Below are 12,641 nucleotides of genomic sequence, written 5' to 3'. Positions count from 1 at the left end.
TAAATACTCAGACTTAGTAAACTAAATGTTGAGCATTTGTTACAATTATACTGTAAAAAAAGGAAGTGTTTCTTGATATAATATCATTAGAGATGAAGTGTAAGCAATAGCCCCTACTACTTAAAATACGCGCACACACACACACCAAAAAAAAAAAAAAAAAAAAAAACCTGGGACAAGAGGACTAATTATATATATTCTAAATATTCTGAAACAAAGTGCAAAATTATATTAAGATAAAAATCAGAGAAAAAGGAGAAGATATGAATGCATGGGGAAGCTAGATTTGAGGGCTGGATGCAGAATAAAAGGAGGGGAAGAAGAAAAAAAAACTAAGCATTCTTTTTTAAATATTATTTTTATTCCACCTAGATCCAAAAGGTTTTTGAAATGACTTGCAAAAATATGTAAGTAAAACTTCATGCCCATTAGGATGGCTACTATTCAAAAGAAATTAAGTGTTGGTGAGAATGTGGAGAAATTGGAACTCTTGTGCACTCTTATTGGGACTGTGAACTGTCACTTTAAATTCATTAGAAAAGAACTTTACAAGGCAAGGGACCTCCCTCAGCCCCAAGGCCAGAACAATAACATAAGGTCAGTGGAAAAGTTATACAAATAAAGTCAAGCCAAAAAAATAAAATAAAATAAAGTCAAGCCATAAGAATATATTTGATAGGGGAAGAAACAAACATAGTTGGGGACCAGCTATAATTTTAAGAAATATTAATCATGCTCTGTTTACTGTGATTATTTTGTTTGGATTAAAGAAGGCACATTCTAAACTGTCTGGGAGTTGCACGTGGGACCTGGGAGCTCACCTGGAAATGCAGCCCATTCTCCGCATCTGGGAGCTACCTGTTATCATGGAAGGATTAACAACCTTGTTGGAGAAACCTGAGGCGCCAGCCCTTTGAAGATCCCCAGCCTTTGCATACCCACAGGCCTTTACAAATCTCCAGCCTCCATTACCTGTACACTGCCCATTTGGCATACCTTTTTGCTTACTTCCGCATGTAATCTTTGTCCTTCTACCCAGTATAAGCAGCTGGCTTATGGTGGGCGCAGAGCAGATTTTTGTGGCTGACCTGCTGCTCTCTCATACTGCCGGCAGTATTGGAATAAATGCTCATATATGATTCAACCCTTTCTCTGCTTAATTGGCTCAAGTAGTGACAGGCAGTACAGATCCACTGATTGTCCAGTTACATAATCAGTACTAAAGAAGAGTTGCATATGTGATTCTGAGTTGCCTAGTGGCCAAAGCAACTAAGGAAACATGATTAGTTACAAGTAATAATAGCTATAAGAAATACAAACACTTGTGCAGTAGAGAGATCTGAGTGAAATTTCCTCCTCATAGGTCCTCATAAAGCAATATAGCAAACTTTGCTGTCATGAAAAACTGTCTATAATAATAAAAGCATAATATGCTAATTAGAGTGGACAGCCAAATGACCTTCCGGATGTCATTCCGGACATCCTTCCAGACAACCTTCCGGATGAAGCTGCAGTGGCAGAGGCCGAGGCAGAGGTGGTTAGGGGTGATCAGGCAGGCAGGCAGGCAGGCGAGCAGTTAGGAGCCAGAAATCCTGGATTGGGAGAGGGATGTCTGACTGCCAGTTTAGGCCCAATTCACTGTGGGTTCAGGCCTAAACCAGTGGTAGGACATCCCCCAAGGGGTCCCAGATTGCGACAGGGTGCAGGCCAGGGTGAGGGACCGACACCCCACCCCCCCCCCCCCCGCCTCGTGCTTGAGTTTCTTGCACTGGGCCTCTAGTATATTATAAGGTTATTTTTATAGCATCTATTTTTGTAAGCAGAGGAAAACACACCAAAACAGACTTTACTGAAAGCAAATACAATAGGAATTTAATCGATATAAGCAAACATACAGACACAAGAATGACTCTTTGCACATCTGAAACAAAGAGGAAATAAAGCTGGTTGGGGGAAGGTTGGGATGGTGCTGAGTGATAGCAGACATTAAAGGCAGATGCAGGCATTAAATAGGGAGGCACTTTGACCCCAAAAGTTACAAGATAAAAACTGCATTTAAGAACAAATAGTCTAGCAATGCTATCAGAATGAGTTGGAGCAAGTTTGTCTAAGCCCCTCTCTCATTACTCACGCATATGCAACCTTGGAAAGAAAAATCTGTTTTAGACAGCTGACCAATATGTGGGTCAGCCTAAAGGCCAAGTGTATTCTGGGATCCAGTATTGCAGGGCAAACCAGAGAGGTTCAATCTTTGCGGACAGTTCTGTCGATTTCAATAGGAAAAGGGTTATATTTTTCCTACAATTGTTATTTCAGCAAAAAGCATGGTTTATTAGATCTATCCCAGCGACCTCAAAGATCATTAATACACAATGTGAGGTGGCATTCAAACTTCTCAAAACCTTCCATTTTTTTCTCACTGTGTATCTACAGTAATGGTTAGGTTGAGCTTTCTTTTCTCAACACATACTTTAGTGTAAACCCAAGACTATTATTTTCCCCCTCAATACAACAGCCACTGCGACCTGGGCGAGAATACACCCATCACCACACATCCACCCTGAGCCAGGTGGACCGGAGGGGGGGTTCTCCCTAGCCCCTTGACAGTGAGCTGAGAGGCTGTGAATTACACTGGGTCTGCTCGCCCCAGCAGAGCAACACAGAGAGCCAGGCGCACAGGCACCTTCGGTCTTCTCTTCTCGCTGCACATGTCACTTCGGATAATATTTTGATCACATATTTTATTTTTCTTTCATTTAAACCCGCATCAGGCTATATTCTTTCTTGACTCTAATAACCAGAGGTACCTGAGAATATTCCTTATAGATAAGGACAATTAGCTAATTTTTTAATATACATACTTTGTAGTATTTTGTCTGGTTAGGAAAGGAATACCATTTAATTGCAAAAGAATTTTTTTTTCATTTTTTTATTAAGGTATTATATGTGTACATATCTTACCATTGCCCCCCCACCCCACTCCCATACATGCCCTCACCCCCCAGTGTTTTGCGTCCATTGGTTATGCTTATATGGATGCATACAAGTCCTTCGGTTCATCTCTTATCTCCCCCACCTCTCCCTAACCTTCCCACTGTAATTTGACAGTCTGTTTGATGCTTTACTGCCTCTGTATCTATCTTTTTGTTCATCAGTTTATAATGTTCTTTATTATCCATAAATGAGTGAGATCATGTGGTATTTTTCTTTCATTGACTGGCTTATTTCACTTAGCATAATGTTCTCCAGTTAAAAGAATTTTAGAGAAAACAATGTTTTTAAACATAAAAAATTAATTGAAAACATTGTATACATTAAATGGGTAAATTATAGGGTATGTATATTATATCTCAATAAAGTGGCTATTTCAAAATTAATTGAGCCCTAGCCAACATTGCTCAGAGGTTAGAGTGTCAGCCCTCAAACCGAAGGTTCTTGGGTTCAATTCTGGTCAAGGGGACGTACCTGGGTTGCAGGTTCCCTGCCCCAGTTGAGGCAGGTGCAGGAGGCAACCAATTACTGTGGCTCTCACACATGGATGTTTCTCTCTCTCTCCTCTCACCCTCCCCCACTCCCCTTCTATTCTCTCTAAAATCAATAGAAAAAATATCCTCCAGTTGGATTAACAACAAAAAAATAATAATTTAATTGAAAGCCCACTATCCTAGTAGATGAAGTTTGAAAATGCAGCTAAAGGTAAGTAGGCTGAAGCTTCCACAGATAGTTACATCATAAATTAAGAATTATAATCCCCAAGAACCCTAATCTTTTGAAAACGTTACCTATCAGAAATGAGTAGCCCACAGTACCCAGACTGCATGTGGTAAACCTAGCTGCTCAATACAGCCCATGCTCTCACTGCAAGAAGAGAGATCAGAACGCTGCGTCGGTGTGACTGCACAGACACGCCTGCTGTGAGCCACAAGCAGTGTTGGCTTTCTCGACATTCCCCACGCCCGTCTGCTGCGTAATCCAAGTTGTCAGGAAGGTGTGTTTTAGCATCTACAACAGCTTATTGCATTGTGAGTGAGAAGTGTCTGTGGGCACTTTCATTTTGATGAGTTGGCACTCATGCCAAAGAGGCTGCCCAAGGAGACTTCACCTACCACCTGTATGCACTCAATTGCCTAAGGCAAAGCGTAGAGTTTATCCCTACCCTCTCTCACACACTCCACATCCACTCCACAGAGCTCTGCTGATTCTCCTTCCTAAATATCACCAGCCTCTACCCTCTCCTTAAATCCCCTTGTCTAACCTTTGTTCAGGCCTTGGAGCCTAACTGACTTGTACAGCTGGCCTGCAGGCTCCAAGAGGCCCTCAACACCACCACCAGAGGGCTCCTTCTAAACTGCAAGACTCATCCTGTCACTCCCTGAATAACACCCTGCAATTAAAAAACAAAAACAAAAACAAAAAAAACTCATCAAGCCCAGGATGAAGCAAAGTCCTCCCTGATCTACTTAGATTTAGTTACCTCTACAGTATCCTCTGCTGACAACTCCTCCCTACTCCTCACCACCGAGCTTCTTCCCGGTCACACATTCTCACCTATACATGGTACATGCTCTTTTACGCCTCCATGCTTTTCCAAACAAACACTGTCTTCCTTAACCTCTGATGCTCTCACTTCTTCTCCTGGTGAAATCACCTCATTTCCAGTGGAAGCCCTTTCTGACCCACAGCAGGACATGCTGATGCCCTCCTCTATTCCTCCCCTTACCTTGTACGTGTTTTCAAGTCTGCCTTTCATGAAGGGATTCTGAGGTCAGAATTCAAGGAATTTTAGGAAGATAGTGAGTAGACTTCTAGGGATCCATGAACATAGCTGATGTCATCAGGTTCTCAAGAGGAACTTTCTGTACTAAATTGTGAACTTTTTGAATGCAAGCGCATTAATTTTTGCTTCCCTGTTTATAGTTTACAGTTCCTAGGGCTTGTGAATACAAAAACATTAGCTAATGGATGAATAAGTGAGTGAATGAAAGAACTCATTTTTTTTTAATGTATTGTTAAGACTGGCTGGCATGGCTCACTGATTGAGCATCAACTTATGAACCAGGAGATCACGTTTCCATTCCCAGTCAAGGCACATGCCTGGGTTGCTGGCTCAATCCCCAGTGTGGGATATCCTGGAGGCAATCAGTGATTCTCTCCCATCATTGATGTTTCTATCTCACTCTTCTTCTCCCTTCCTCTCTGAAATCAATAAATTTAAAGAAAAAAATTTACAAAATATATTGCTATGGGCAAGAACCTATGTCAGATATGGCTATTATTAAAACAAACCTGGTTCCCGTTTTCATTGGGGAAATAATCTGGCAGGGAAGAAAGACATTAAACAATTAATCATGCAATTACCATTTAATTGTTATAGTGAGAAGGCCTATAAAGGAGAAGTACAGGCTGTTAGGAGAGGGCATGACTGGGGGCTTTGATCCAAATGGGGTCTCAGGTCAGAGAAGGATTCTTTGAGGATGTAATGTTCATAAAGTAAATGAATAATAACTAAGAAATATTAAAAATAACTATAGATACTACTCATTAATATATTACAAGGTTAGCTGTAAGATAGCATAATTTATATATAAAGAATAAAAATCCTAATTTAAAATTTCACTTTTAATGATGAAAAAGATCTTTGGTCAAAGTAGGGTTAGTATTATTCCTAGATGAGCTCACTAGCTTGGACATTTCATGAGGAAGTGCCGTGAAAGAGTATAATGCCTGAAATTTCATGAAACTCCTTTTTTTATCTGCCAAGATCAAGCCCTCTGTGTAGGTGTGTGCCAAGCTACACATAAGAGAACTCAATGTTCCCAACATTAGTTCTGAAGCCAGCCTCAATCCTTTGATTCCATCCTCCTGCCATTCCATTTCCACATCTTTGCTTCTTTAGCACCTTCTGGCTGCACTGTCTCACTTGGCTCTCAATTCATCTGCTGTGTTTCCCAGACTTAAGTGAGCATTTCTCATCCTGGCCCTGTGACTCCTGGGATGGGCAGATTTGCACCAGAGGCCCTGGCATGGCCCTGGGACATCCCACTTCCTAAAAGACTCCTCCTGGCACCCTTGACTGCACTTGGGCTCTGCACATTCTCACTCTTCCAACTTCATCTGGGAAAGCCAGAATCCACAATGCATGGTTTTAATATCTGAAACTGAACTGAAATGTAAAGGTTTCTCCATTTCTATATTGCACATATGGAACTGTGGGGACCTCATTTTAATGATCACTAACTTTCTGTTCCTTATCCATAGGCTACAGAGACCCATCCCTCAGCTTGGATTTTGATTAAATATTTATGCAGAGTAGAAACTTGGGCTTATTGGACACACCCAAAAACTTTTACTTAAAGTAGGTTGCCAGTTGTGATTCATGTGTATGAACCGAACTGTGTAGAATCTCTAGCCCTCAATGTGACTGCCTTTGGAACTGAGCCTTTAAGGAAAATCAGTTAACATTAGATGAGGTCATAAGAGCTGTCTTAGTCCATTTTGGTTTCTATAACAAAATACAGGGTGGCTTATTAACAGCCAAGTTATTCCCACAGCTCTGGAGGCTGGGAAACCCAAGACCAAGTCGCTGGCAGATTCGGGGTCTGGTGAGGATGCTCTTCCTGGGTCTTCTCCCTATGACCTCTCACTGCACAAGGAGCAAAGGAGCTCTCCGAGGTCTCTTTTATAAGAGCAGGAATCCCATTCATAGGGGCTCTGCCCTCGGGCCCCAAAGCCTCAGTGCCTAATACCATCACACTAGGGACTGGGATTTCAACAGATGAATTGTGGGGAGACCCAAACATTCAGTCTACAGTAAGGGTGAGGCCCTGATCCCAGAGGACAGGTGTCATTATAAGGAGAGGAAGCTCCCTCTTTTTCTCTCTCCCTCTGTGTGCACACAGAGGAAAGGCCATGTGAGGACACAGCGAGAAGGCAGCCATCAGCAAGCCAGGAGGAAAGATCGCCCCAGGTACAAACCATGACGGCATCTTGACCTTGGACTTCTAGGCCTCCAGAACTAGGAGAAAGTAAGTATCTGTTATTTAGGCCACCCAGTCTGTGGGATTTTGTTACAGCAGCCCCAGCAGACTAATACATTGTGACTGTTTGCTTTCTTCTCTACAACCAAGCTGCAAAGCGCTGCTGGATAATACACACCTGGAAAAGTTTAAACATGACAAAATTTTATCGTAAATTAAGGGGAATTAATACATCTTGGGGAGCTAGAGGATGGGCAGGCTCTAGAAGCACTGTCACCAGACTTTTGTTAATCCTCCATGTATCTTCTTGGTTTAGGTAAAGGAAGTGGCAGAACCATTAAGTTATCCAACCTAAACTTCTAACTTTTCACAGGCTTGGATTGGGCCCTCCTCCCAGTAAATTCGATTGGGGTTTCATGCCCTCTATCCAATCCAGTTCCCTTTCCGATTTCTCCCTCACTAGGCCCTGCCCCTCTATTTCCTCACTCTGACTCCCATTAACGCATGTCCAAAAGTTTCATTACATCATCTAGTTCTTACTCAGCATGCACCTAGAGGAGGAATTTCCTTCCACCCAGCTCCCTTACCTGGCTTTTGGCATTTCTAAGGAGGTTTCCTGCCCCGTCCCTAGAGTGTGTTAATGAGTCTATTTAGCAGCAAGCTAGATGGAAATTCTGTTCTGTTACTTGTACCTGCTTCCCAGTTTATGAAAGTTATTTCTTTTTTGCTTTCTTCCTTATTTTAATAACTCTAACTGCCCACGCTGACACTTTGACTTTATGTGCACAGCACACGTGGAAAAGAAGACATAATTTTATGCACAAGGAAAGTAAGGCTTATTGAGATTAAGGTAACTTTCTCACAGACACACAGATAATAAGTGGTGGGTGAACTGTGACCAGAGGCTTCAGTCCTTGCCCTGGTTGCTAGAGCTATGCTCTTTCCACCTCACAAATGAACAATGATCTTAAAAAGTTTTTCTTCACTGCCACATAAGCTAATGTTTCAAATGCATTCAGCTTTCATAGGAAAGACAAAAACAAAGATGTGAAATGGAACAAAAATGCAAAAGCAGTCTGTGATTCGCTGTGAAATGGATGTTTAAGAGAGCTGACTATAAAGTTTTATGAAGGACTTAGGTCTCTCAGATCCAGGGAGATGGGAAATGAACACCATGCTTGTTTCTGTGCACAAGAAAAATGTCTTCTGCCTAAATCACAGCTCCCAATAATCAAAGGTTTCGTGATACATGGCTGACACACACTGTATCTTCATCCCAGGGGAGAGTTTCCAGAAGTCGATTGTCCAGATTTATAGAACACACTTCTGAGTGGTCACTGTAGCAACCGTGACCTTCTCCTGCTCCTTCTGGCTGAACCAGGGACAAGTCACATCACGGATCCTGGAGTTTATTAAGTGCCATCATCTCCTGTTGGAAACCTCTCTGAGGGTTTGGTGCTGTTCTCTTGGATTGATTGAGATTTATGTCCTGAAATGCCAAACTGCATTTTTAATCTGTCATCAAAGCTGATATGGAACCAGAAATGACAAGACTTAACACATACTTTTTCAGGCTGAAGACTAACAGCAAAACTGCACCGTATGTCACCACATTCAAAGTAAACATGATGTATTAATGAATGGGTTTTCCGCTCTCACGAATAATTATAGGCTCCCTCTTACTAAAAACAAATTATTTTTATTTCCCTTAAGAAGATTATGATTAATTGTACAAAATTACACTTGTCTTTAATTGAATACATTTCCTGCTTTCCTCTGGATTAATGGTGTATTATATATATATATTATTAAATAGCTTGGGAAATCTTCCTCTTCAGGACAAAAGCTGGATTGGTAATGGTTACCATGCAAATACACACTATGGTCGCCAAGTTTCATTCTTTGTTAAAATAGCTAATGGAAAACTGTCTTACAGTGCTAAGTCTGTTTGGACTGCTGTAACAAAATACCACAGACTGGGTATCTTATAAACAAACAAAAAGATGTATTTCTCACAGTTGTGGAGGTGGGAAGTTCAAGATCAAGGGGCCAGGTACTTGATTTTGAAGGTTGGGTGAGGGCCCCTTTTCAAGCAACTTTTGCTGTGGTGCAAAAGCCATGAGAGCCCTAGCTCTAAAGGATAGAGCATCGGCCTGTGGACCAAAGGGTCCCAGGTTCCATTCCAGTCAAGGGCACGTACCTTGGTTGCAGGCTCCTCCCCGGCCTGGGCTCTGGTCAGGGCTCATGCAAGAGGCAACCAATCAATGTGTTTCTCTCACATTGATATTTCTCTGTGTCTTTCCCTCTCTCTTCTACTCTTCCTAAAAATCAATGGAAAAATGTCTTCAGGTGAGGATTAACAAATAATAATAATAAATAAACAAACAAATAAATGCCACGAGAGCTCTGTGGAGTGTCTTTTATAAAAGCATTAATCCTATTCATGAGGGGTGCAACCTCATGAGCTGGGTAGGCATGGCACACAGGCCTAACTTGCTCATACCATCATATCAGGCATTACAAATTCAATATGTAAATTGGGGCTATGGAAGAGAATGCAAATACTCAGACCATAGAAAAGTTTCAATATCACTTTAATAGAAGCATACTGATATCACCCAAATCTCACCTAAAAGGACAGTGGACATAAAATTTTTCTTAGGAAAACATGAAAGAAAAGTCAAGAGAAGTTGTCATCTTTGATTGCTGGTCTGAGAATGGCTTGACAGAGTGGACCTTGGAAGAGGCCTTAACCTCCTCTCCTGAGCAAAACGTGCTCACGCTGTGCCTGTCCTGCAAAAAGGTGGGTGAGGATACTTATGAAGAGTGGTGCCAGTAGCACCAGGAGATCAGCTTCTTCTTCGGAACTAGGGACACACCCTGCACAACGTGTACAAGAAGATAAGAGCAGAACCTCCAGGTGCTGGGAGACACAGTCATTAAGCATGGCTCTGGGATGGCGTCCCTGACACCATCCCGTGTTTCAAGGAAGAGGATATCAAAGTGTACTTACAGGGGAAAGGCCGGACAGCAGAGAATATCTGCTTTGCTTGCCAGCTACTGTCCGAGGACATTCTCATTCTGGAGGAGAAGGAAATAGTGTGGACATGGAGGCCAACTGGCAGAGCAACAAAACCTGCCTCAGGTCAACATGGCTGTGGTCATTAACAGAGAGTTTCTGGATAAGCTTCTGGCTGTTCCAGAGCAAGAAGACCCAGGCACTGGTCGAAGATGTGAATGTGGATGAGCAAGAGTCCTGGCATTAGCCAGGTGAGCAGAAGACACATCCTGTAGGCCAGGCACATCTCTCTGACATGGTAATCACTAGGAATCCAGCTGAGCAGCAAGTGGTTGGTGCCACAGAACAAGGATTCCAACACCCACAAGACAGCCCTGAGGTATGGTGGGGCAGGTCTTCATGGAACTGGCAAGGTCAGGTGTGTGAGAAACCCAAAAGTCAGATGCACCTCTTTATGGGGCAACCACCGTGGAATGGCAAAAAATATTCCCCAGACAGTGGCAACGTTCTGTAATGCGACTGTAAAACTCAAACACAGACACCTGACACAGAATACTCATCTAAGCCAGTTCTGACACACAGATCATGAGGAACTGTGGCAAAGTCCATCTGAAGAGGACCAGGGTAGACAGTCTGCTGAATAGACTGGTGATCCTGACCTTCATGTCCCTGCTGATCTCTATGGCATTCACCTTGGGCTTTTGGAACAAGGTAATAAAATTCAAAGCCATGCAACCACCACCATGTGTCTGTGAAGCACATGTAGTATGACCACCAAATCTTCTGGGGCTTCCCCATCCTGCACAGTATCAGAGTGCCCATGGCCATGTTCATCATAGATGAATTCATCTATCTGGAGAATAGCATCTTCATCAACTCGAACATGCGGATAAACCATGAGCCCTGGGACATGCCTGCCAAACCCCACAGCACCAGCATCAATGACCAGCTGGGTTAGGGTACATCTTCTCAGAGAAGACAGGCATGCTCACACAGCACATCATGGCCTTCAAGAAGTGCTGCATCAATGCCACTGTCTACTGCCCAGATGAGGAGGAGGCCCTATGTTAAGGTGAACACCTACCTCTGGAACAAATGTGCTGATGGGACCTGCTTTTCCCAAAATGCTAAGCTCCTGAGTGATGTGCACAGCAACAAGGACAGGATGGTGCAAGAGTTCAGGCACCTGCTGGCCTTCTGCCACACAAAGATGGTGCCTGAGAAAGACAACCAGCTGTAGTCTTAGGCAGCTTCCTCTGATGAGCCGGTCTGGTAACAGCGTCGGAATTTTGGCTATGTGCTCTTGGTACACACATAGGGCAGGATCAACCATGATGGAGCAGGGGGTGGAGTGGGAGTTACAGGTCTTGGCCATGATGGCTTCAACAGCATCCGAAAGCAGCTATCAGTGCTAATCTGAAACCCCGACAGCTATATCTACCTCTATACCAGAGGCCCAGATTCTGTCAGTCATATTTGATTGCTATTGTGAGACAGACTTGACAGAGTGGACGACAAAAGAGGCCTTAACTCCTTTGAAAAGGAAACTGCGAGCAGGCTGCGCCAGGCCTGAAAAAAGGTAGACAAGGATACCCATTAGGAGTGGTGTGCAGAACCAGGAGGCCAGCATCCTTCTTCAGAACCAGGGTCACGTCATGCACAAGATGTATGAGGAGATAGAGCAGAATCTCCAGTGGCGGAGAGCCACTAAACACAGGCTCTGGGACAGTGTCCTTGAAACCATCTAGTGTCTCAAACAAGGAAACATCAAAATGTGGGAACTCACAGGAGACAAGCCAGAGACAAGAAAATATCTGCTTTGCCTGACAGCTGCTGTCCGAGATAATGCTTATTCTGAAGAAGAAGGAAATAGTTCGGGCCCTGGCGGCCTACTGGAGGAGCAACAAAACCTGACAAAGGTCAAGACAGCTGTGGTCATTAACAGAGTTTCCGGACAAGCTGCTGCTGTTCCAGAGCAAGGAGCCCGGTAACTAGTCCAAAATGTGAATGTGGATGAGCAAGAGTCCTGGCAGGATCTGGGTGAACAGAGGACAGACGTCCTGTAGGACAGGCGCATCTCTCTGATGTGGCAGTCCCTTGGGGATCCAGGTGAAAAGCATGGAGTTGATACTGTAGAACAAGGACTCCATCAGACCCACGAGACAGCCCCAAGGTGCATCAGGAGAGGGCCTTTGTGGAACTGACAAGGACAGGTGAGTGAAGAACCCAAAAGTCGGACACACCACTTTATAGGGCACCTTAGGTGGGAGGGAAGAAGTATTCCCCAGATAGTGGCAACATGCTCCTACATAGCTGTAGGATCCAAAATTTAGTCACCTGCTTCAGAATCATCATCAAAGCCAGTTTTGACACAAAGATCATGAGGAGCTGTGGCAAGTTCCATTGATGAGACCAAATGTAGACAGTCTCATGGACAGGCTGGTGATTCTGACCTTCATGTCTCTGTGATAATCTCCATGGTCTTGAACTTGGGCTTCAGTGACAAAATTCAAGGTCATGGCGCAACACGAAGTGTCTGAGAAACATGCATACATTGTGACCACTGAGTCATTCCTCATATCCGGGGCTTCCCCAATCTGCACAGCATCGTGGTGCTCGTGGCCATATTTATCATTGATGAATTC

Source organism: Eptesicus fuscus, chromosome 6 (assembly GCF_027574615.1).
Source record: "Eptesicus fuscus isolate TK198812 chromosome 6, DD_ASM_mEF_20220401, whole genome shotgun sequence".
NCBI classification, from domain to species: Eukaryota; Metazoa; Chordata; class Mammalia; order Chiroptera; family Vespertilionidae; genus Eptesicus; species Eptesicus fuscus.
This window is presented reverse-complemented; position numbering follows the sequence as displayed.